Source organism: Hemicordylus capensis, chromosome 1 (genome assembly GCF_027244095.1).
Source record: "Hemicordylus capensis ecotype Gifberg chromosome 1, rHemCap1.1.pri, whole genome shotgun sequence".
NCBI classification, from domain to species: Eukaryota; Metazoa; Chordata; class Lepidosauria; order Squamata; family Cordylidae; genus Hemicordylus; species Hemicordylus capensis.
The window spans coordinates 440368951-440395794 of record NC_069657.1 but is presented as its reverse complement, the minus strand read 5'-3'; positions in this window follow the sequence as shown (position 1 = coordinate 440395794).

The following is a 26844-nucleotide window of genomic DNA, read 5'->3' as shown; positions in this document are numbered from 1 at the left end:
CTGACAAGCGCTGCACCCCGAAGGTACGCAGTGGCTAGTATATATAGATTAAAAAAGCAAGCAAATCAGTAAATCTTTCAATACATGTCTTTGCAATTAAACAGATGCTTTCATGGTGTGCCAATTAGCCTTGGACATGAGCTATTGTTTGGCCTATCCATCCTCCCTACTCCTTATCGGTATCTTCTGGTGCCAGGTATGTTTCTTTTCTGCTGAGCAGGGAATTTGTCTCAGGACCTTGGCTATATACAGTATCTCTTGTCAGGCTCTGGTATTTGCTACCTCTTGGCTGAGGGGCCTCACATTCTTAAAGAACCTTGTTCAGGCCTACTGGCCCTACATTCTGTTAGAAGCCTGAACCAAACTCTTATACACTTATTTGTAGGCTTGGATTAAATATGGGGGCCCCATCCCCATCCAATTGCTTGGCAAACCCGGCAGTTGCAGAAGCAGTCGCTGCCAATTTGACATGCACACAGGGTGGGTCACAACTTATTTATTCATCTATTTATTCATTAATACCTGCATTTAGTCCTTCATTCATTAAACACAGTTTTATACTGCCCCCAAACAACTGCCCTTGCCTGCAGCTACCTGCTGGTTCCTTCTTCCCACTGCTGCCTCAAAGGTGATGCCTCCCCACCCCGCAAGGCAAGGGCAACTGCACGTGATGGACTTGTTGGTGCTAGCCTGCCCAATGGCCACCCTTGCCTGAGAGGAGAGAGGATGTGGGGTGGCTGGACAGTGGAGCCTGGGGGCCTTCGGTTGGGGGATAGGCATGACTGCAGGGTACTGCAGGATGGCATGGCAGTGTGAGCTCTGTGGAGAGATAAGGCTGCTTCTTCTCAAGGCAGGAGGCGCAGTCCTGGTGTGAGATCACTGGGAAGAAAAGGGATTCCAAAGCTTTCCAATAGATGGGTGGAGTGCAGAAGGATGGGAGAGAGAGAAAGAGAGAATTGCTGGCAAAGGAGCAGGGCAACAAGGGGCATCATGGAGAGGATGGTGTGAGTGTGGGTGGAGGAACTACTCGTTCGCCTGCTCACTCACTTGCAGACTGTCAGCTCACCCCTCCCCGCCGCTTGCCTGCTCACCTGTCCCCGTCACTTGCCTGCTTGCTCGACCCCTTCCCACCCACCCACCCACTCACTTGCCCCCTCCCGCAGCATCTACCGCATGCACCCAGTACTTTCAGCCACTTCTGACCGAGGAGGGGGAAGGGGTGGCAGGAAGGTACGCTGCCGCTCCAAAGACACTTACCGGCAACGAGCGCCAGTGGGGGGAAAGTGGCAGGAGGGGTAAATGCACCCACCCCCACCCTTAAAGCGGCACCCCTGCCACCTTTGAACTGCCCCACCACAGTTCCATGCACATCCCTACCGGTCATTGCAACAGATGTGGGAGTGTGATTGGGAACCAGGCAGGGAGCATCTGCCCTGTCCCTCCTGGTTCTGGGGTGTGTGTTTGGATGTGTATGTGTGTGTGTATGTGTGTGTTTATGTTATCATGTTGGTTCTTCCTTTGGGGCTGGCTGGCAGCTCCAGCTGCTCTCTTCTCTCCTTCCATCCCTGCCTTGTGAGCAGGAGGTTTTGGGCATCGGGACAAACTTCAGTGCCTTTGCCAGTGCTGGAGTTGCCAGGAAAGGGTTAATTTCAGGCTACCAATCAGGGAGCTGCAAAGGGGACTGCAGCTTGGGGCCCTCTAAGTGGGCTCCTTGGCTCATGTGATCACCCCTGGAGGACCAACATTGCAAGCTGTGGCTGCCTGCCTTGAAGGAAACCCTGTAATGTTGCCTTAGAGTCATCTTCTATTTGGGAAAATACATTAAAATAAATATATTTTGTGCTCCATTTCAGGCAGCAAAATGGCATGGAAATATTAATTATGCTCTTGCCAGTTTAGCAGCACATTTGAGCTTTGGGCATTGTAGAATTCAAGGGGAAGAGTTGTGGTATGCAAGGATGAGGCAGTGGAATCAGGAATATTAATAGCTGAATGAAATAGATATTATGTAGAGAGAGGTACATACAGGCTGCTTTTCAGTACGCTAGCTGTTGGCTGTTTGTTAGCCCCACCTCTGCTCCCGGACTGGAATACAAGTAACTAAAGCCCCATTCAAAAGCTGGCCTGGATCAAGGAATGGGTTAACCAAAAACACCACAGGCATAACAATCCCAACACAGCAGTTGAAGACCAGGGCCTAGAGATTATCCATAACCTGTCCTTGAGGGTTACAGAGTCTTCTTTCCTCCAAGAACAACCCAAGTGTCATGCTTTTAGGTGGGAGACCAAAAGATTTATGCTGCATTATGAGATTTATTCAATGGGGCTTCCAAAGTTCAGGGAACCTCCCAGGTTCTTTCAAACTCTGGTTGTTCTTGCTAGTTAATGCAACAGGGTCATAGGGCTACCATCCAGCTCATGGTTATTTGCCACAAGAGAATGGAACTCTTCGTATTTGTGCTGTGTGAATGTCAAACAGAGGTATATCACTAACAAAATGTTTCTGCTTGCTGGCAGATGTCATGACCCATATTATTCCTTGTGCATTAAAGAAGCTGTCAGCAAAAGCGGATTTGGGGAACATAGTATGGGCTGATACTAGGGATGTTCACAAACCTGTTTGCCGTTCTATTCTTAGAACTCCAAACAGGTCCAGAACTGGTTCGAACTGGTCCGGAACTGCATTCGAACTGGTTTGAATGTGCGGGTGGGGTGGGGGTAAGTGCGGCGGTAAGGGGTGTGGGTAAGCACGGCGGGTGTGGGGGTAAGTGCACCCTCCCCCATCCTTAAAGCCACCCTTGCCCCATCATTGGCTCAAAGGGAGCCAGTTCCGTGCACATTCCTAGCTGATACATTCCAGCTGTTGGGTATTTGTGCATGTATTTCTTCTGCATTTCATTCTGCTTGCTCTGTTTTTGCTGCGGAAAGGGTCCTCTTAATGCATATTCATGTATAGTGTCAGCTACTAACACCTGAGGAATGCAAATTGTCTTGGATGATAAAGGAATGCATGGATCATGCTGTGGTATATGAAAGTTACAAGATTAGATTACTCGCAATTGTAGGACCTCCGCTCCAAATGAGTTGTAGATGTTGATTAGCATGATGTGCAGACCCCCGCCCCCCTTGCTGGAAGGAGGGCTGAGGATTCCCAAGCAGGGTGTCCAAACAGCTTTCAGCATCCCTGTGCTTTGTGCAGCGGTCCTAGTACAGAGAGGGAGACAGAACAATTTTTGCTGCTCTCCCCTCCCTCCCAAAGCCCTTTCCAATTGTAGAAATCTCTTTGTGAGGCCCATTTATACATCTGAAAAGGACTTTCAGGAGGAGGGGTGTGAAAATTGGCCCCCAACGACTGAACAAGGCAGCTTGCAGTGTAGGGACAGTGAAAACTCCAGGGCTGCTCAACTTCGGTCCTCCTGTAGATGTTGGCTTACAACTCCCACAATCCCTGGCTATTGGCCATGGTGGCTGGGAATTATGGGAGCTGTAGTCCAAAAACAGCTGGGGGGCCTAAGCTGAGCAGGCCTGACTTACACACTTGCAGCCATTGATGGAGGACTGTGTGTACCATGTAGACCAGGGATTCTCAACGTTGGGTCCCCAGATATTATTGGACTTCGACTCCCATAATCCCCAACCAAAGGCCACTGGGGCTGGGGATTATGGGAGTTGAAGTCCAATAACATCTGGGGACCCAACGTTGAGAACCCCTGATGTGGACCAGTGCAGAACATGGGCTGATATCCAGAGTAAGTTACTCAGCTGTACTACTCAGGAGTTATTCTAAAACACTGTTAACTTGGCAAAGAGGCATCTTTTAACGTGGTGAGTCTCTTTATTTAGCAGGGGGAGAGTAACTGGCCCTATCCACCCCCAGCACAGTACCTCCAGTGACTGTTGCTGGTATCTATCTTATGTTTCTTTTTAGATTGTGAGCCCTTTGGGGACAGGGAGCCATCTTATCTATTATATTTATTGTCCTGGGTGTGCCTTGGAATGTGCGTCCCAGAGCCAAGATGATTGGCTGGGCGGCAGATGTGCCTGATTGGCTGAGGTGCACCCAGGAGCATTGGTTGCCGCTGCCGTGGCCCGGCCATGGAAGCCAGAGGGGCGGACCTGGCCCGGCCACGGAGGCATGGCCCAGGAGGGGGGAAAGAAAGTGGGGGGTGGAAGAAGTGGCAGTGAGGAGGAGAGGTGGCTGGGCCCCGAAGCAGAGGTAACCACCGGCCCCAAAGAGCGCACAGATGCTCTGTGCGAGGTCAGCTAGCTTATTTATTATTTCTCTGTGTAAACCATGCTGAGCCATTTTTAGAAGGGCAGTATAGAAATCAATCAATCAATCAATCAATCAATCAATCAATTTCACTAGAATCACCCAGGAGAAATTTGGTCTGGAATCTCTCGATACCAGCCATTGTAGCAGTGTGCCATTCCTGCTACTCTAGTGAAATTGATTCATATGCACACATTGATACTGCACAGAAACTCTTGATCTGATTGTATGTACGATTGTATCAAGACTCTTATTGTGCAGTGTTTTCCCAAGGCACATGGAGGAATTCTTAGGCAATCATAAATCAATCACACCAAGGTTCCTTTGTGTCTGTGGTGGTACATTGGTGATGTATAAGGGGAGGAGGGGATAAAAATGAACCAGAGCAATTTTATATGCCCCTAGTAGTGTTACTAGTGTCACTGCCACCTAATGGCACAGCAGGAAAATGACTTGATTAGCAAGCCAGAGATTGCCAGTTTGAATCCTCACTGGTATGTTTCCCAGACTATGGGAAACACCTAGATTGGGCAGCAGCAATATAGGAAGATGCTGAAAGGCATCATCTCATACTGCATGGGAGGAGGCAATGGTAAACCCCTCCTGTATTCTACCAAAGACAACCACAGGGCTCTGTGGTCGACAGGAGTTGACATCAGCTCAACGGCACACTTTTCCTTTAGTGTCACTACTTTATTTGACCTAAGCAGAATGCCATTGTCTACCTCTAGTTGTGCTTTTGGTGAAATTCAGTGACAGGTTGCAATCATAACATTGACACTAACCTACCTACCGGGTCATAAAGCCACCTAATGGCACAGCAGGGAAGTAACTTGCCTAGCAAGCAAGAGGTTGCCAGTTTGAATCCCTGCTCGTATGTTTCCCAGACTATGGGAAAGTTCTCAAAGTGGTTTGCATAGAACAGACTATGGGAAACACCTCTATTGGGCAGCAGCAATATAGGAAGATGCTGAAAGGCATCATCTCATACTGCACGGGATATGGCAATGGTAAACCCCTCCTGTATTCTACCAAAGAAAACCACATGGCTCTGTGGGTGCCAGGAGTTGACACCGACTCGGGCACAACTTTACTTTACTGGGTCATAGGGTGACAGGGAGAGGGCCATCACTCAGTAGTCGATCATCTGCTTTGCATGCAGAAGGTCACAGTTCACTCCCTGGCATCTCTAGGTAGGGCTGGAAAAGACACTTGTCTCAAACCTTGGAGAGCTACTGCCAGTCAGTGTAGACAGCGGTGATCTAGATAGACCAAGATTTTGCCTCTGGTTACTACTATGAATATTTATATACTGCTCTTCAACCAAAGTTCTCAAAGTGGTTTGCATAGAAAAATAAATAATACATAAATAAGATGGTTCCCTGTCAGTGTCCCCTCTAACAGGGATTCACAGATGCTGTTGACTACAACTCCCATAACCCCCAAGCAAAAGCCATTGCAGCTGGGGATTCTGGGAGTTGTAGTCCACAACATCTGGGAATCCCTGTTAGAGGGGACACTGTCCCCTGTCCCCAAAGTGCTCACAATCTAAAAAGAAACATAAGGCAGATACCAGCAACCACTACTGAAGGAATGCTGTGCTGGGGATGGATAGGGTCAGTTGCTCTCCTCCTGCTCTAAATATAAGAGAATCACCACTTTAAAAGGTGTATCTCTGCTCAGTTAGCAGGGGTGAACGTGATTAAGGCAACTTTCTATGTTCCTGCTTGTCCAGTGCTGATGGACATTGGCTGACATCCAGAGTAATGCTGTGCTAGTGCAAACTTGTTCCACTGTCCAGTTCAGTGATATTGAGAGCCTGCATTCCAGAGTGCAACAGTGTGCGCATGCACAACAGGATAAGGAAACTGTGGCATACCTGCTGCTGTGAAACTGGCCAGGTTCAGGTCTGACCCATCCAGAACCTTCATAATGCCTAGGAATTACAGTGACTGTTGTTGGACACCCTAGTTGGTTTATGTCCCTGAAGATGGCTCTGAGGACTATGCATACACAGATCACGGTGGCTTATGAGGCTAAGTCTTGGGCATGAAGATCTAGAAGTCCTGACATTAGGTTTCCCTCATCATTTCAGTAATGACCTTTAGTCCACTAAAAATCCATATATTTTCCAGAATTTAGCTAATCTTCCTAGGTCCTTAGCTGAGAACTCTTGATGCACATTAATTAGAAATGGCCTGTGTGCTTCTGAGCAGACTTGTCTTTAGGTTATAACATCTAATTATCCTTTTTTAAGGAAATAGATTTCCCTAGTTCATTTTTAAGAAATTGTGACATCACCCTTTCAGCTCGGAAGGTAACTCAAGACTGTGTAAAGACAAAATTTAAATGTCAGTCCACACTTACTTTATTGAGGCATGAAGTAATGTCTGCCTGCTTTGCTGAAAAAAAAAAGAATTATTTAAGTCTGATTCAAGAGATCAGAGACAATTCTCCAGTAATGACACCTTTTTGACGCTTTTAGCGTGAGAGGGCGCAGAAGACAGATAAATTTGATGAGGCAGGAACGGTGGGGGGAAATTAAAAATTCTTGACTGGTCTTCCATAACCAGATTGGATCTCAGCTTCCTAGAGTGGGGGGAAAAGGATATTTTAAATAGCATAAAGAATCTTGCTTTCTGTCAAATGCAAGACATTACCCAGAAACGTAGGACCAAATTGAATGTGAAATTAAACACGTTGGCTGAGATGCAGACTAACAAAGCTTCAGGACTTATTATGAACCTTCACATGAAGTCTGCTGTGCAGACTAGTGGTCCTCTAGTTATTTTTGTCAGTCTCCCCTGTCCCTAGAAGTGCTCTGTGCAACCAAGAAATAGGTCCCTGAGGATTGCACAATATTCCTGAGGATTCCAGACAGCAGGAAGCTTCCATGTGTAAGAGGATTTCAGAAAAAATCACCCCCTTATTATGGAGAGAACTACCCAAATATGAGTATGCATGTCATATAAAAACATCGCAATCCCATGTTCTAGAAACAATGGGCAGATGATGCACATGAGCTCCCCCTAACCGAATGATGATGATGATAATAATAAAATTAATAAATAAACAATTTTATTTGTTAGCCGCTCCATAACAAATTGTTCTTTGGGTGGCTCACGACAGAAGATCAAAATATACAATAAAAACACATAACACATTAAATCATAACAGGCAGAAATAAAGATAAAAATAAAATACAATACAAAGCAGCTTAAAAACTCATTTTAAATTAGTTAAAAATCAGAACAAATCTGAACACCTGCATTTAAAAGGCCTGTGAGAACAAAAAGGTCTTTACCGGGTGTCTAAAAGAACAAAGTGATGAAGCCAGGCAAACCTCACTGGGGAGGCTATTCCATAAACCGGATGCAACCACCGAAAAGGCCCTCTCCCTAGCGGCCACTTGCCTCACCTCATTTGGCAGGGACACCCCGAGGAGGGCCTCCAAATAAGATCTTAAGGTTTGGGTAGGGATATATGGGGCAAGGCGCTCTCTCAGGTAACCTGGACCCAAGCCATTTAGGGCATTAAAGATTAAAACCAGCACTTTGAATTGGGCCCAGAAATGGACTGGGAGCCAGTGCAGCTGACGAAGCATTGGCGAAATATGCTCAAAACTTCCAGTCCCAGTTAATAATCTTGTCGCTCTATGTTGCACCAGCTGCAGTTTCTGGACCATTTTCAAAGGCAGCCCCACGTACAACGCATTGCAGTGATCTAAGCGAGAGGTTACCAGAGTATGAGTAACTGTGGCCAAGCTATCTCTGTCCAGGTTGTGTGTATGTGTGCCAAGGGAGCTGATTTTCATCAGAAAACAGCACTGGAGAGGGGGAATATTAATCTCTCTCTCAGCACTGTGGTCCTGATTCAAACTGCCCCCTTCCCAATCTATGTTTTGCTAGATTTTAAAGAGACCCAGTCGTGTATATCTACCATTTCATCTATAAAAATCCTTAAATCTAGATAAAATACTCACATTCTCCATTATGACTTGACTCGTGCAATGCTCTTCTTTCCTGAATATGAAAGCATTTGGTGTTTCCATTTATTAGAGCATTGCCTGGGAGATCTGACAACTGATATATGAAGAGAGAGATATTTTCATATCTCTATATATGAGTGTGATATTTGATATATGGCGCTTGTTATATATGAAGGCCTACACCGCAGATTAATATTGTAAAGAACTACCGTTTCCATAATGCTCTATATAGTAGTTCATCATAAGAATTTATCCTGGTTTATATCCCAGGGATAGAAATGAGTACTATTTAAAAATGCTGGCTGATATCCAGGCTAAGTTATTCAATAGTATTACTCAGGAGGTACTCTAAATGATTATTTAATCACAGTAGGTCTACTCAAATGGGGTCCCCTAAGGATCTGTACTGGGACCAGTGCTTTTTAATTTATTCATAAATGATCTAGAAGTTGGGGTAAGCAGTGAGGGGGCCAAATTTGCAGATGACACCAAACTATTTAGGGCAGTGAAATCCAAAAGAGATTGTGATGAGCTCCAAAAGGATATCTCCAAACTGGGTGAGTGGGTGACAAAGTGGCAAATGCAGTTCAATGTTAGCAAGTGTAAAGTGATGCATATGGGGGGGGGGGGACCACAACTTCAAGTATACACTGGTGGGGTCTGAGCTGTTGGTGACTGACAAGGAGAGGGATCTTGGGGTCGTGATAGACTGCTCATTGAAAGTGTAGACTCAGTGTATGGCAGCTGTGAAAAAGACTAGTTCCATGAAGTTCCATTCCAGTTCCATTCAGTTTCCATTAAGAAGGAAACTGAAGAAAAAATGTGAATATTATAATGCCCTTATACAAAACTATGGTACAGCCACATTTGGAGTACTGGGTACAGTTCTGGTCACCATACCTTAAAAAGGACATGGTAGATCTGGAAAAGGTGCAGAAGAGGCCAACCAAAATGATCAGGGGGCTAGAGCACCTTCCTTATGAGGCAAAGCTACAACACCTGGGGCTTTTTAATTTAGAAAAAAGATGACTGTGGGGAGACATGATAGAGGTCTATAAAATAATGCATGCTGTGGAGAAAGTGGATAAGTTCTAGTATTATGCTTCTCCCTCTAGCATAATACTAGAACTAGGGGTCATCCCATGAAATTGATTGCCAGGAATTTTAGGTCTGACAAAAGGAAGTATGTAAGAACATAAGAACAGCCCTGCTGGATCAGGCCCGAGGCCCAAATAGTCCAGCATCCTGTTTCACACAGTGGCTCACCAGATGCCACTGGAAGCCTACAGGCAGGAGTTGAGGGCATGCCCTCTCTCCTGCGGTTAATCCCCTGCAACTGGTATTGAGAGGCATTCTGCCTTTGAGGCTGGAGGTGGCCTAAAGCCCTCCAACTAGTAGCCGTTGATAGACCTCTCCTCCATGAAGTTATCCAGACACCTCTTAAAGCCATCCAGGTTGTTGGCTGTCACCACATCCTGTGGCAGAGAATTCCGCAAGTTGATTATGCGTTGTGTGAAAAAGTACTTCTGTTTGCTGGTCCTAAATTTCCCGGCAATCAATTTCATGGGATGACCTCTGGTTCTGGTATTATGTGAGACGGAGAAGAATTTCTCTCCATCCACTTTCTACACACCATGCATGATTTTATAGACCTCTATCTCTATCATGTGTCCCCGCAGTTATCTTTTTTCTAAACTAAGAAGCCCCAGGTGTTGTGACCTTGCCTCATAAGAAAGGTGCTCTAGGCCCCTGATCATCCTGGTTGTCTCCTTCTGCACCTTTTCCAGTATTACAATGTCCTTTTTTAGATTTGGTGACCAGAATTGTACACAATACTCCAGGTGTGGCCGCACCATAGTTATATATAAGGGCATTATAATATTAGCAGTTTTATTTTCAATCTCTTTCCTAATGTATTTTTTCACATAATGCATAATCAGCCTATGGAATTGTCCGCCACAAGATGTGGTGACAGCCAACAGCCTGGACAGCTTTAGGAGGGGCCATGGAGGACAGGTCTATCCATGGCTACTAGAATGAGGGCTTTAGGCCACCTCAGAGGCAATATGCCTCTAAATACCAATCGTAGGGGAGCAACAGCAGGAGAGATGGCATGCCCTCAACTCCTGCCTGTGGGCTTCACAGAGGCATCTGGGTGGCCACTGTGTGAAACAGGATGCTGGATGGATGGGCCTGATCCGGCAGGGCTGTTATTATGTAAGGGTAATTTGTCAGCCATGAGATTTACAATTTAAGCACTGCATTTCCTCACTCCCCAATATATTTACAACACAACCAATCTTGCTGCACACAAATGTTTCTTTAGAACAGAAACCCTGGTTGGGGATGAGCTTCTGGAGTTAACTAGTGGCAAATGGCAAAGGCCAAGAACGTGACCATGGATAGCATCTGAGTTCCTACTGACAAAGCCTAGATTATAGGATCTACTGTTTGCCAACATGAGATCAGTTGACATCTTGCTTAGAAGAGCAGCACGAGGCTATGCTTTCTGTCTCACTTTCCCTCCCCTCAGAAAATCTGACCATGCTTCAAGAACTCTTAAGCAGACAGCTCTCTTCACACTCATCAGCCTCAAGCAGAGATTGATGGGAGGTGGAACAACGGCTCCAGAAAGATCTGACATTAGCAGCAAGTGGCCAATTGTACAGGATGAGACGGAAGAGCCCGGTGAAAAGTGTTAAAAATACCAAAAACTGCTATTCTGAGAAGGAGAAAAGGCGACAAGTGTTGGCAAGCTGTGAACTGTGGATGCCGGAGAGATTTCATCATCCGCTTCTCCTAACAAGATTTCAGGTCAACCCAACCACGTTATTCGTCATACCTCCCAAGAAAACCTGCATTCTTACGTAGGTTTCTCCGTCCCCACTAGTGGTGAACACGACTTTTCCCCATATTTTTACTACACCCCAACAAATATGGAATTGTAACATATGAAATTATAAAGGATGTGTGTGATGCTTTCACAGTTAAAGAACATTTTAAAAAATATTGCTCTCATTTTATCTTTGCAGTCATAAGAACATAAGAACAGCCCTGCTGGATCAGGCCCAAGGCCCATCTAGTCCAGCATCCTGTTTCGCACAGTGGCCCACCAGATGCCACTGGAAGCCTACAGGCAGGAGTTGAGGGCATGCCTTCCCTCCTGCTGTTACTCCCCTGAAACTGGTACTCAGAGACATCCTGCCTTTGAGGCTGGAGGTGGCCCACAGCCCACAAATGTACTAAAACAAGAAGAATTAAAAGGGCAACCAGAGGCATAGCTAGAGGAGAGGGGGGCCCTATTCGCCCCTGTCTCCAGTGGCCCCTTGGTGTGAAGGAGATAATGAAGAAAATAGGCATGTGTGGAGCTGGGGCAGGCCCTAAGGAGCTGGGGGCCCCAGGTTCTTTGAACCCATCCACTCAATTATAGCTACACCCCTTAGGGCAACCCAAGCCAAAATTTAAGTGTAATATGCTTTCAGTTCATAAAGATTTAAAATGAATATATTAATACTCTAGAAATGTAACAAAGACCGACATCTACATTAACACTGTGGACGTCCAACTAAAAATTGGTGGTGGGGGGGATTCATGCAGCATGCATTCAAGTGTGTGTGGGTGGGTGGGTTGCTGACTTTCTCCAATCTCCCCTTACTCTAGAAGTGCATACCATATTTACCCGAATTGAAGACGACTCTGAATTTAAGATGACCCCCTAAAAAGTTGAGGTTAAATACAGGACTCTGAATTTAATATGACCTTTTTGATTTCTAGTATCAAAAAACCTGGGATTTTGGACTAGTCTTGGATTCAGGTAAATACATTAAGTATTTGTACATTGCACAGGGTGTTTCCAGTGACAGGGGAGATTGATGAACATAGATAGGAAGCTGCCATATACCGAGTCAGACCATCTAGCTCAATACTGTCTACACAGACTGGCAGCATCTTCTCCACCACACGTGCTTTTTCTGGCTGTGCATGTACAACGTAGATGCCAATATACTCATATAAGTAAACAGGATGATTACTGGCTAGTATGAAGAATCATTTACAATATGCAACATGGTTTCCAAAATCTAGTATACCCCAAACATTCATAACATTCATAAAATTGAGGGAGGAGGGGGGATTCCCCTACTTAACTTCCCTCCTACGCCCACCAGCACTTTGGATCCACAGCAAGCCTAGCAGACCGAGCTCTATGAGTCAAGGGTGCCCTCTAGACTGCAAAAGAGCCTGAATATGGTCCACTGACCCACAATGCATGACACGATGCAGATACACCAGGCCATATAAAGCCTGAAATCCAGGGGTGTCACTATAATAGGGCAAGGGGAGAGAGTTGTATGGGGGCCCACTGCCCTGGGGGGCCCCCAGAGGCAAGTCACATGACTGACTCTACCCAGCCGCGCACCCGCCCGGGCTTCCTTCAGTTGTATTCATCCTCCAAAATTAATGTGAGTGCTAAGACCTGGAGCTACCAGAACAGCATGTCTTTCTCTAGTACCCTTAAATGACATGCATCGTCCACAATTTACAAAACCTTTAAAAAAATAATTTAGGATGATGTTCTATTGTGGCACGAGAGAGAGAGAGAGAGAGAGAGAGAGAGAGAATTTATTATGCTTTTCGTTACCACTATTCAGCCTCACTTAAGATTTCTTTACTTCATGAGCTGAGCTTCAGTGAGGGGGGGCCCATTTTCAAATCTTGTCTATGGGCCCATTCCAACCTTGCTATGCCCCTGCTGAAATCCCAACTAGCTTCTCTGTCAGAGCAACGTTTCATTGCAAGAAGCTGCTGCAATAGATGGCTTGTGCCTTGCTTTGCCTCATCTTGACCCCATCATGCCCCTCTTCCTTTTCTGCCTCCTCTGGCACTTGAACATCAGCTCACCTGCCTTTCCCCCTTTGGCCTCTGTCCGCCCACACCAGGAGCAGGCCCCGCCCCCAAATCCAGTCATGAAGCTCCTAGCTTGTCTTCAGGCTTGGTAGGGGCCTGACACATCAATAGGTCAAGTTCTCATGGAACAGATTTCAGTGTATTAAGTTTCTGGCAAAAGCTGTGTAGAGGAGTCAATGGGGGCCATTTCCCTAATAGCTCTGTTATTTTGCATGGATATCAATCATTATCATGATCACCATTCATCCTAGTGAGCACCCAGAAAGCTGCCTATTCGTCACTGTGAGAGGAGTTGGGTGTACAATGCATCACACTGTTACTTTTTAATAGGCTATGAAGCTCTTCGGCGTGATTGATTTTCTTTTCCATATTTTGGTAATTTGATGAAAGCTTGCTCCTATAACGGACATTTGTCATTCTCTCTCACCTATCTCCCCCTCCCTCTTGATTCCATCAAATGTTGTCTCAAACGGCAGCCAGCTCCACATACTGGAAGGATGCAGGAGCCTTCAAACTTTTCTGAAAGGATTTTAAAGCCAAATTTGCAATGTGGGAGCCACTTTTCATTTCCATGTTTTTTTTTTGTCTTTTTAAAAAAAGAGGTAGTACCTTATTTATTTATTTATTTATTTATTTATTTATTTAACATTTCTACCCCACTCCAAGGAGCCCAGAATAGTTATGTTTCTCCTCACTGAGGAGGCTGAGAGATGCGTGACTGGCCCAGAGTCACCCAGTGAGTTTAATGGCTGAATGGGAATTTGAACTCAGGCCTCCCCAGTCCCAGTCCAACACTCTAACTACTACACCACCCTGGAAGTAGCATCACAACAACAATTTTGTGGTGCTTACTAGGAATGGAACACCTTGACTTCACTGCTGTGTGGTTGGTTCAAAAATGTTGATGTGGATGTTATCATAATACTATAATAATAAAGACAATGGGCTAAGCTTTTTATTATTGTTATTATTAATTAATTAATTAATAATAATAATTATTATTATTGTTGTTGTTGTCAACAAAAAAGTTCACAAAGAAGTTCACATGGTGGAGAAATGGGGGGAAATGATTCCCTATCCCAAAGGGGCTCACAGGCAAAACAAAACAAAAGGAAAGGAAAGGAAAGGGCCAACAGAGATACGAGGAAACAGCTACTGGAAAGGATGCTATGCTGCAGCTCTTCCCCTACTAAATATAAGAGAACTACTGTAGAAAAAGGTGCTTCTTTGCCCACTTGACAGGAGTTTATTAATCCAGACTTATGTTCATTTAAATAGACTCCTGTTCATTAAATATTTAAATATGGAAGTGTTCATGTGAAGTGAACTACAATCTAGCTTACCAGTACACCAGTATATAATAGGGATGTGCAAACATATTCGACAATTCAGGGTCAAACCGAACCACCCCCTGTTTGGTCCGACTCCAGACCGAATCCCTGGCCATTCAGGGGGGGTTGAGTAATTTTTTAAAAGTATTTACTCCCTCCGGGGGGCTTCTCCAAGGTCACAGGAGTGTGTGTGTCCACAAAGGATTCCTCTCCTCCCAACAGCCTCCCTCGTGACAAAAATAGCCCGATTTGGGCATTCTTCAGCCTTTTCCAGGCCTTTCCCCATCGCGGTGGCCATTTTAGAGGCTGCCACTCATGTGCAATGGGCACCTGTGTGGCCAGGTCATGACCCAGGGTCATGACCATTTTAAAGGCAGGGAGTGCCACTCCTGGCTATTCTGCAAATGTGAAGCCCCGTTTGGGAGCTAAACCACACACCCACATCTGGTGTCAGATGCAGGGGGCATGGCTAACCACTCCTTGCATCTGACGTCGGACACTGATGCAGGGGGTGGGGCTAGGGGGGCAGCGGTGGTGGGCTGAGGCTGAGCCACCACTGGCCTCCCTCCACACCGCCTAGTGGGGGGGGGGTTCAATGGGGGGCAAAACTGAACTGACCCAGTCCTGTTCGGGTCTCGTTCAGACTTGAACTGAACCAGGCCAGCAAGTTTTGTGCACATCCTTAGTATATCATTCAGTCTTCCATCACAATAACATATCCATGAAGATTCCATTACATACATCATGGATATTCAACAGCAAATTCATCTGGGTATTCTAATGTGCAAAACTGCAACAAGATTTCCCATCAGCTTCTTCTCGTGTTCTTCATGTGCATTATTGGGTTTCCCCCCCAAAGTGGTTGCACTTTGAAGATAAATCTCCTTATATGAAGAGTGGCATTACCCCCTGTGCTTAATCTAAGTACTATCAACAGAGGCGTAACTATAGGGGGGCAGGGGGGGCACGTGCCCCGGGTGCCATCTTTTCTGGTCACGTGGGGGGCGCCGCCATGACCAATTTTTTTTAAAAAATTAATTTTTTGTTAATACAAATGTTTCCTGCTCAGTGCAGCAGCGCTGCAGCAGTCAAGGGAGCACGTCGGTGCCCCCTTCCCCACGAGCGGCCCCTTCCGCGCCACCTGCGCCCCCCCCCATTGCTTTGCTGGTGCCTGGCGGCCAGTCAGTGGCCTGGCTTGGCGGCGGCGGGCGCTTGTGAGGAAAAACCTAAGTATAATGTAGTATGTTGGGGGGGCGGTGGGGGGGCGCGGTGGGGGGGTGCCATTTCAGTGCTTGCCCCGGGCGCCGTTTTCCCTAGTTACGCCTCTGACTATCAATACACTAACCTTCTCTGCTCCTTTTCTCTCCTGTTAGGGGCTGGAGCACATATTTAAGTTGCCCAGAGAAGCTGCTGAATATTGCCTCCCTGTATTAAAGGTCCCCCAATTAGTCCATAATGCTGTCAGTGCTCACTGTGCAACTCACCCACCTTGTGTTTTAAATCTCCACATGTCAGCCCCACAGTGGCTGCCAGGAATGTAAAGTGGGAGGATGGAGACCCAAACCATGACTGAAGGGCGCAGAAGTATTGTGATAAATAAACAATGGCTGACATCCTGACTAATGAAGCACTGGTGCTTCTGAAAACTTCAGCTAACTCAGCTGCACTGTTGACCCAATGGCGGGGGCAAATTTCAGTGACCCCCTCTTCCCCATGAAGTGCTCTGTGCCATCCAAAAATATGTCCCTGAGGGTCATGCAGCCCCCAGAGACATATTTTTGGGTGACACAGAGGGCTTTTGGGAGAAGGGGAGATTGTTGTCATGCTTCCAGGTGAGACAAGTGTGGGAAAGGTGCTAAGCAGAATAATGGACTTACTCCAGAGCAGAGGTGTGGAGAACCCTGGGCTGGGATAAATGCCAGACAAAGCTTTAGTAGCTGCAGTAGGAGAAGGCAAGCCAGGTTATACTCTCCGCAATCATGAGTCAGTAGGTTAAGCAGCAAGAAGTAAATTTTTAAAGAGAGTTCTCCCCACTTGGGATACAGGGGTCTGGAAGCTGGGTCAGGAGGGAGGAAGGGAGAGGGAGAGAGAGAGCTAGCTTCCTGTGTTGAGCTGTTGCTACTAGCAAAGTTGGTAGAAACTGCAGGGAGACATGATAGAGGTCTGTAAAACCATGCATGGTGTGGAGAAAGTAGATAGAGAGAAATTCTTCTCCCTCTCACATAACACTCAAACCAGGGGTCATTCCATGAAACTGAGTGCCAGGAAATCTAGGACCAACAAACAGAAGTACTTTTTCACACAACGCATAATCAACTTGTGGAATTCTCTGCCACAAGATGTGGTGACAACCAACAACCTGGGTGGCTTTAAGAGGGGTTTGGATAGCTTCATGGAGGAGAGGTCTATCATTGGCTACTAGTTGGAGGGCTAAAGGCCACCTCCAGCCTCAAAGGCAGGATGCCTCTGAGTACCAGTTGCAGGGGAGTAACAGCAGGAGAGAGGGCATGCCCTCAACTCCTGCCTGTGGCTTCCAGCAGCATCTGGTGGGCCACTGTGCGAAACAGGATGCTCGACTAGATGGGCCTTGGGCCTGATCCAGCAGGGCTGTTCTTATGTTCTTAATCTGTCAGTGGGGCCTCGGTAGGGGGTGTGATTTGGACCAGACTCACCTCCTCAGGTCCATGGACTCCACAGAGGCTGATGAGGGCTCTATGGTCACCGGCCCTGGGGTCGGGATAATGTCATCGAACAATATCCACACACGCACACACACACTAGCACTGTTGATGCATTAGGCTAGACTTGTTCAGAAGCAGTGGATGTCAGTCATGAACGGGTCAGTTTTGAGCAGAATGCCTGGTTGTGAATATCAGTGTGCTTCTGCCCTCCCCTTTGGCTTCCTTGATCTTTGACTCCTCTTGGACAACATGTTCTCATTTTATCATTCGTTTGCTGAGCAAGTGCTTTGCAACAGTAGTTAATATTAGTCATTTATTTGATTACGCATATTTATGGCTAAATCCATTTGGAATTGGATTCAGTGTGCCACCAATGCAGAGTAGTTGCTAACCATTCTATTCATTAATTTAAACATAATTGATACTAAAACGAAGTGTAATTGCCGCTCCAATGTGTTCTCTGGAGGAGAATTGTTGTTAAAAGAGAAATGCACATCTGGATTCCCAGGTGGCCTGTTGTTCAGAGACTGTTGTAATTTAGGGGGAAATCCTATAGTAGAAAGTTGTATTAAAGAGGGAAAGATGAAGACTGAAAGATGGTGGTGACTATTCAAAATATGAAGAAATCTCGGCCTATTTCAGAAATATTAACAGTTGTTTTAGGGCTGTAAGGTAGGCAATAGATTAATTAGCTCAGTTCTGTGTTCCAATGCAAGCCATCTTATACCACTAAGATCTATCCTATCAGTATTTTTTTAATACCTCCAAAGAAGAAGAATACCCATTCTTGATTCTGTTCTGTGAAGTGGTTCAAAATTATTTCCATATTACTAATGGTGAGCTGAGATGGAGAGATAGTGGCAAAATCAGATCCTCTTGCTAAAAGCATTTTTTCCCCAAATCACTGCTGAATCATTTCCAAGATGCTAATGGCTTCAGCAAGCTAATTGTTTTAAAAGAAGGTTGTGAAACCAGCCCTGTCTTGAACCCAGATCTATTCAAAATGTTCTAATATAATCAATTATGGCAAAATTCAAAGGCATGGAAGGGCTGGGGATAAAATGGACCAAACCGGGCAATTTCTGTGAAATGTGTGCAACATATTTGTACTAGTGCTGTTTTAGTCTGGATGTCAGCCACTCTCTGCAAAACCTGTTTGACCAGGAGTGAGTTATGCATGTGTTTTTTGTTAGTGCTTTTTGGACCTCTACAGTTTATGTAGTTCTTGGGAGCTGCAGCTGTTAGGTGGTTTCTGCATTGGATAATCCAGGTACTGTATACAGATTAGACTGATTAATTGTAGATTAATCAGTCTAATTGTAGATTAATGTAGACTCATTAATTGAAAGATAGATAGATAGATTGATTAAGTGCCATCAAGTCGGTGTCGACTCTTAGCGACAACATAGATAGATTCTCTTCAGGATGATCTGTCTTCAACTTGGCCTTTAAGGTCTTTCAGTGGTGCATTCATTGCTGTCGTAATCGAGTCCATCCACCTTGCTGCTGGTCGTCCTCTTCTTCTCTTGCCTTCAACCTTTCGTAGCATTATGGACTTTTCAAGGGAGCTGGATCTTCGCATAATGTGTCTGAAGTATGATAGTTTGAGCCTGGTCATTTGTGCCTTGAGTGAAAATTCTCGAATGATTGTTCTATGATCCATTTGTTTGTTTCCTGGCTGTCCATGGTAGCCTCAAAAGTCTTCTCCAGCACCAAAGTTCAAAAGCGTCAATGCTTTTTCTCTCTTGCTTCTTCGAAGTCCAGCTTTCACATCCATAGAGTGTCACAAGAAAAACTATGGTCCAAACTTGGAGTGCCTCTTTAAAGATATGTGTTATACTATGTTCTCAAACGGAAGATGACCCTACATTTAAGATGACCCCTCCTCCCAATTTCCAACATCAAATAACTTTTTTAAAAAAGCCTAATCTTAGATTCAGGTAAATATAGTAACCTGGGTGTCCCATTCATGTATTTTCTATGGAAGAGCAACCCACCTTTCTGGGCAGCCTTCTGGATCCCTTAAGATTCATGGTACCCATATATTCATACACACACCTTGCTTTTAGCTGTTAAGAATATTCATGTCCATGCGGATAGCAAAACTCAAGACAAAAATGAATCGGCAGTTCTGCATTTTGATTATTGGATTCTGGAAGCCTTGAAATCTTGCCATGTTGTGGAAAATCATTAATCTAAGTCCAAGCTACACAATTATGACATGATGACTTTTTAGAATTTTGAAAGCATAAATTAAGCATGAGCATTGATTCGGCTATAACACATTTAGAAAGATTTCCTTGGGGCTGTTTACATTTGAAGAGGCAACAGAGTTTGCTATTGCTAACTGCAAATATTAAAGTGCAGTTTATGATTTGGTGAGCAAAGTTAAGATCAGCTAAGTATATTACATAGAGTGAGAGGGAATACATTAACTGTAAACTTGCTTAGAAAGAGAGCATTTTTATTTATTTATGCATTTTAGAAACATCTATGCCACCTTTCAGGTTTAACTCTTAAAAAGCAGTAATACAGAAATAATTTAAAACAAATAAAACAATAAATTTGTTTGTTTGTTTTGTTATATTTGTACACTGCCCCAAACTTCACTTCACCTGCAACGGCCTGCTGACCTGCCAATGTTACTTCTTCTGTTCCCCACCACCACCAAAATAGCTGCCCCACAGTCAATGGACACCCACACTGTCTCCCCATCTCCAGACAAGCCTAGACACATAGTAGACTAACTTCAGCCAAGACTCAACAATAGAAGTTTTCTCAACAACAGTTTCTTATACAACCATGGGGGCCAGCTTTAGAGGCCATCTGCAGATTGTCCGCACTGCCGTTCACACCACTGGTGCACCCTGTTTCCTTATAAGCCCCCAAAACCCAGAGAGCCGGGTCTCACGATCAGTGAGACCCAGTTTGGGAAGAGAAGCAGGGAGAGCGGGCTAAGCCCACTCTCCCTGCACATGAGCAGGGTTGGAGCCCTGGGCGGCCGGATCAGCTGTCCACACGATTGCTGGCTCCGTGACAGAGCTGGCGGGGACTGGGGAGTTCGGGGGCCATGCGGGTGCACAGGGCATACTGGAGAGACCCCCAGAGCCAGGAGGCAGCTTTTCACCTCCCCTCCGGGGGTCTACTCATGAGTAGCCATGGCGCGGAGCCGCGCCGTGGCTACTCACAATCAGAAAAACCGGGTTTGCGGAGCACTCGCTCCGCAAACCCGGTTTAAGTGTAGGGTAGGGGGTACTTAGGCGGGTTAACCGCTGGGAGGCAACCGGGCTCGGCTGTGAGCCTGGTGGCCCCCATGATGATCCGAAATCAGGCTAGGCTCCCCTAGCCCGATTTCGGCTGATCGTGGGAATAGCTTCAGAGTCTCTTCTCTCATAAGAGACTGGGAGACAGGGTTATTAATGCCCACAGGTGTAGATTAGCAGGCAATCAGGAAAGAAATGCTACAATGCTAACAAGGGCAGCACAGCAAAAGCTGATTAGAGCCGATCCTCTGGCTGACTAGATCAGGCAAGAGGGATGGTAGGCTACAATAAATCTCCTAATCCAGGCCTGAGAGAGGAGCTGGAAAAGTCCAAGCCTCTTACGGTGCTCCCCACCCCAGTAGAAACCAAAACTAAATTAAACCACAGTAAAACACACTAGGGCAGTTCACACAATCAGCATTGGGGTAGGAGAAGCCTCTTACCCTCTCATCCAGGAGCTGGGTGCTCTCTGATTTTCAGTTGTATGTTAGTTAAAAACAAGGTCAGAGGTGGGGAGCTGGATCATCAGTCAAGTTCCAGCTGGGTAGGACAATTTCCCCATCTACTCTTTCAGAAGGTGAGACAGAATCCATGTAGGGTGCAGTCATCAGAACATCAGAACACAAAGGGGTGCTTCTCATGATCAACAAAAATCAGGCTAGCAGAGGCTAGCCCGATTTTTGTTGACCATCAGAACCACCGGGCTCGCAGCCGAGCCTGGTGGTTCTGGAGTGGCAAACCCGCTCGAGAACCCCTCGTAAAAAGCAGGTTTGCGGTGCAAGCGCTCCTGCAAACCTCCTTTTACGATTGTGAGTAGCCGCAGCATGCCTTCACGCCACGCCTACTCATGAGTAGATTCCTGCCCGGCCGGGAGGCTTAAAAGCAGCCTCCTGGCTCGGGGGTTTCCCCAGTATGCCCTGCGCACTCACAGGGCATACTGGGGCTTCCGGGAGCCGCACAGCCCCTGCTCCCCCCACGGCCCGCAGGCTCCATCTCGGCCATCATGTGGGTGGCCAATCCGGCCACCCAGGGCTCCCTGTGCACTCGTCTGCGGGGAAAGCAGGCTTAGCCCACTCTCCCCACAGTTTTCACAAAACCGGATCTCACGGATCGTGAGACCCGGCTCAAGAACAGCCCTGCTGGATCCACGCCAAAGCCTATTTTGTCCAGCCTCCTGTTTCCCACAGTGGCCCACCAGATGCTTCTGAGAAGTCCACAAGCAGGAGATGAAGTTTTGCCCTCTCTCCTGCTGTTGCTCCCCTGCAACTGGCATTCAGAGGCGTCCTGCCCCTGAGGCTGGAGATAGCCTATAGCTACCAACTAGTAGCCATTGTGTCCTCCATGAATTTTTCTAAGGCCCTTTTAAAGCCATCTAAGCTAGTGGCCATCACTGCATCCCCTTGCAGAGAAATCCATAGATTAATTATGCACTGCATGAAAAAGTACTTCCTTTTGTCGGTCTTAAATTCACCCTACTCAGCTGGGACTTGACTAACAATCAAGGTTCCCACTTCTGACTTGTTTTTTCCCCTTCCTAACACAGGTTAAACAATGTATTCAAATATTTTTAGTATCGTTATTTGAACAGATTGTTTATGATTTCTTATATACAGAGACCTTAGAGATAATAAAGGCCAGGAGTAAGCGCCTGACCTAGTATTTTTGTCTGTTTGCCGCTTAAGATTTCAATGGATTACAAGGACTTACTGAGTAACTGCCACTGAAAGAGGCCCCACCAAGCCTGAAACATTTTGGCATTACAAGAAAAGCACTAGAAGAAAAACCTCTGTTGCATTCTATCCAGTAACTTTTATGCTTGGTTGTTTAGAAGTTTGTCCCAGTGGGGATCCTGTAGAAAAGGGATTCTCAGTGTTGGTCCCCAGATGTTATTGGACTTCAACTCCCATAATCCCCAACCAAAAGCCATTGGGGCTGGAAATTATGGGAGTTGAAGTCCAATAATATCTGGGGATCCAACGTTGTGAATCCCTGCAAGGCGTGGAGTCAGAAAGGAAAAGGGAAGGAAAGGAGAACGAGAAAATTGAGTTCTTTCTGAATAAACCCTTAGTTAAATCTTTATAAGATTACTTTGTGTTTGTGAGTGAAGCAGCTATAAAACAACCTCCTTGAATGATGGATGGGTGGATCTTGGTCAACAATAAAACCTACTGGATTAGCCATTTGCAAATCTGGACTTTTGGTATTTCAGCAGTTTTCTTGATACACAGGATTGTGAGTGTGGAATCCCTTTTTATTGTGACTCACTTTAAAGACTTAATTTAAGAAGGACTCTTTGGGACTATATCAAATAAGAATCATTTGCCATTTTTTTTACATCTGTATATTTGTTATGATTGTTAATTCCATTTTATGAATACTGTATTATATTGCTATATACTATTTTATATTGCTATTTTAGTTATCTGATTATATTAAATTTTGTCCATATACATATATGTCTTATTGTCTTCAGATTCTATAGATCATGGGCAATTCTTTATATTTTCAAAAGCCAACAGCAGTTCGGTTCAAATTAGAACTGAATTCAAATAGTCAGCCCACGAACTGATTCGTTAGAACCAGCCAACTGTTGGGTTTGTGCTGTCGAGCCAGTGCAACTCGGATTGACCCAGTTCAAGTTCCTTGCTTGTAAAGGGGAATCCGTCAAGGATATCCCTTTACAAGTAAAGGGGGATTCCCTATCTAAAATGGTGTTCGAGGGACAGGCCGGGGGTGGGGGGGCGAGAGGGCACCTTACTAGTGGGGGGGATGGCTCCCTGGCAGCAGAAGCCCCTCTCAGACCTGCCAGCACTCCTCCCATGGTGGGGGTGCTGCTGGTGGGGCCGAGAGGGGCCACCACCACAGAGCCACCACCTCTGCCTCCAGTAAGGTGTCCTTTAGGTCGAGAATCCCCCTTTGCTTCTAAAGGGAATCCTTGCCAAATTCCCCTTTACAAGCAAGGGACTCAGTCTTGACTGAACTGGGTCAAACCAGTTTGATATGAACCAGGCCTGGTTGGGTTCAAACTGCCCACCCCCCTTTTGCAGGGACCGGGCTGGTTCAAACTCAATCTGATTGAACCGAGCTGGTTCAAATTGAGTTCTGCACACCCCATTTGAGACATTTATTAGTAAAGCAGCTATGCACATTCTGTAACACCAGTCCAAATTGTTGTGCATGGCATGCCTATTATTTAGGGTTGGGCTGGTATTCCTCACCCATTTGGGGGGTTAATGGAATCATGTGTGTGTGTGTGTGTGTGTGTGTGTGTGTGTGTGTTTGTGTGGTGGGGCAATTTTAAAAGGTTCAACTGAGATTGTAGTGAATGATCTGGTGATGAACTGACATGACATCAGGTTGTAACTGTGTCATGGCAAGTTTCCTGTATGTTTTCTGATTCACTGTCTTTCTCCAGGAAAAAGCAAAAAGATTCACTGTCTTTCTCCAGCAAATGTCAGGCTATTCTGAACCACTTCTTAACAGCCCTGCAGAACAATGGATTATGGTGCCACTGATTTCTTTGTCATAAGTGGGACCAATTATTTTCTAAGATATCTATGATTGATATCTACTATATATATATATATATATATATATATATATATATATATATATATATATGGCAGCCTCCAACCTTTCATCTATTGTAAAATAGTACTTTACTTGCCTGTTCTTAAAGTTAGAAAATCCTTCCAGATATTTAACCTAAAATCTTTCAATTTCAGCCCATTACTTTTTAACCTCCTTTCAGTAGCCCTGGAGAATAATGGATTACTATTGTACTCCTACCGACCTCTACTGCACATTTGAAAACCTAGGCTATTTGCAAAATAATTCTACTGTGCATTTATAACAGAAACAGGCTCTGCTCTCACCTCCACAAATGCCTTGCAACATCTGTGACATGCCTGCCGACATATAAGCATCTGCATGTACATGCATAAGCACACTAGAGATGTACAATGGAATATGTGTATTATGTGGAAGAACCTGTATGGATGTTCCAGAATTGGGAAGCAAAGCTGGTCTTGCAGTAGCAAGCCTATATTGTCCCCTTTGCTAAGCAGGGTTCATCCTGGTTTGCATTTGGATAGGTGACGACATGTGAGTACTGTTTTCTGTAAGATATTTCCCTTGGCGATGGGGCTGTAGATCAGTGATAGAGCATTTGCTTTGCATGCAGAGAGTCCCAGGTTAACTTCCTAGCATCTCCAAGTAGGGCTGGGGAAGGCTTCTGCCTGAAATCTTGGAGAGCTCCTGCCAGTCATAGGAACATAGGAACGTAGGAAACTGCCATATACTGAGTCAGACCATTGGTCTATCTAGCTCAGTATTGTCTTCACAGACTGGCAGTGGCTTCTCCAAGGTTGCAGGCAGGATTCTCTCTCAGCCCTATCTTGGAGAAGCCAGGGAGGGAACTTGAAACCTTCTGCTCTTCCCGGAGCAGCTCCATCCCCTGAGGGGAATATCTTGCAGTGGTCACACATCAAGTCTCCCATTCATATGCAACCAGGGCAGACCCTGCTTAGCAATGGGGATGTGTCATGCTTGCTACCACAAGACCAGCTCTCCTCTCCACAGTCAGAGTTGACAATACTGAGCTAGAAGGACCAATGGCCTGACTCAGCTTAAGGCAGCTTCCTTTGTTCTAAGACGCAGGCAATAATGCACTGCAGCATGCTACAGAGTCAATTTTCATTTGGAAGAAATACACAGAACCAGTGTAGAGCTTTCTGCAACCTATTTACAAATTTACACATACACAGGTGGGAAACCAGGCTCACACAGACAGGCAGATTCACAGCAATATCAATCCACACAATGACTGTTTTTCTCAAGGAATATTTCTCCCCCTCCCCCACCCCCACTCAGCTCCCAACTCCAAGCTGTTCATCTGTGCCTTTACACTTAGAGTAGGCAAACTTGTTTCACAGCCTCCTCCTGCCATACAGGTGTAAGCTGCCATTCAAACAGCCACGGTGAACTGCTGCTGTGATTGCACATTAATTATACTCTAATGTTAGGCCAAGGGTGTTACTTCCAAGAGATCCTGAGCTCTGAAATTCTTCTCTGTGGAAATTAAGTCCTGTATCAGAAACATCCCTGAGAGATGCCCGTCTAGCACCTTTCCAAAGTCTGTCAAGGTAGGAAGATTACAATATATAGGGTGGGTTCCCACTATCATGATGAGCCTGGCAGAGGGGGAATGGAAAGATTCCCATGGCATCTGTGCTCCCAGTTGCTGATTGTAAGAAACTGGACATTTTCATCAAAAATTTTATTGTGTTGAGTTGGCACTATGTCACTCTGACATGTAATGGATCTCCTCTACTATGGATCAAATCCCAGATTGATGATCTCCATTAAACATTGGGTTGGTGTGGTGCCCAACCACCATCAATAAAAATTTCTGGGTTCTTACATTCAGTAATCAGGACTGCACATGCTGTGAGAAACTCCTGATTCCCCGTCCACTGGGCTTCTCGTGATCATAAAAGCATGCCCATACAATCAACACAGGGTTTTGTGGCACCTTAAATACATATGCATTGTAGGATAAATTTCATAGGCATTTACATTTTTTGTTGATTTTGCTACAACAGACTAACACAGCTAGCCATCTACAACATATAGGATGTTGCTTATAAAGTGTTCCATTTATAATAGAGCTATACAAAGATATAAAACAGGGTTTCCCAACACTGGGTCCCTGGATTTTGGGGGACTACAGCTCCCATCATCCCAAGGCACAATGCTCTTTTGGTGACTGTGGCTGAGGACAAAGGGAGTTGAGGACAAAGGGAGATCTGGAGATCATATATAAGAGAACTAAAGGTAAAGTTGTACTGTTGAGCTGGTGTCAACTCCTGGCGATCACAGAGCCCTGTGGTTTTCTTTGATAGAACACAGGAGGGATTTACCATTTGCCATCTCTCGTGCAGTATGAGATGATGCCTTTCAGCATCTTCCTATATTGCTGCTGCCCGATATAGTACCAGTGGGGATTCGAACCGGGAACCTCTTGCTCCCTAGGCAAGTTACTTCCGTGCTGTGCCACTAGCTGGCTATGAGAGAACTACATGGATACCAAAATGTAAAGTGCCCTGCTAAATTAAGCCATTTTTGGAAGAGTGATATATAAATTAAATAAATCTCTTTTTTGATGCTGGCCCATTTAGGGACAAACTAAACATGACATAGCAATCTAAATAGCAGTCACACAGAGGGCAGTTTGGATTGGAACTGCAGATTTAGCCTTCTCTTCCTCCACCATTTTTTCCTCCCCATAGGATCACAGGAAGCACTGACTGGCTCTCCATGATTTCAGGCAATAGTCTCTCTCAGCCCTGCCTGAAGATGCCAGGGAATGAACCTAGGACCTTCCACATTCAAACAGGTAGGC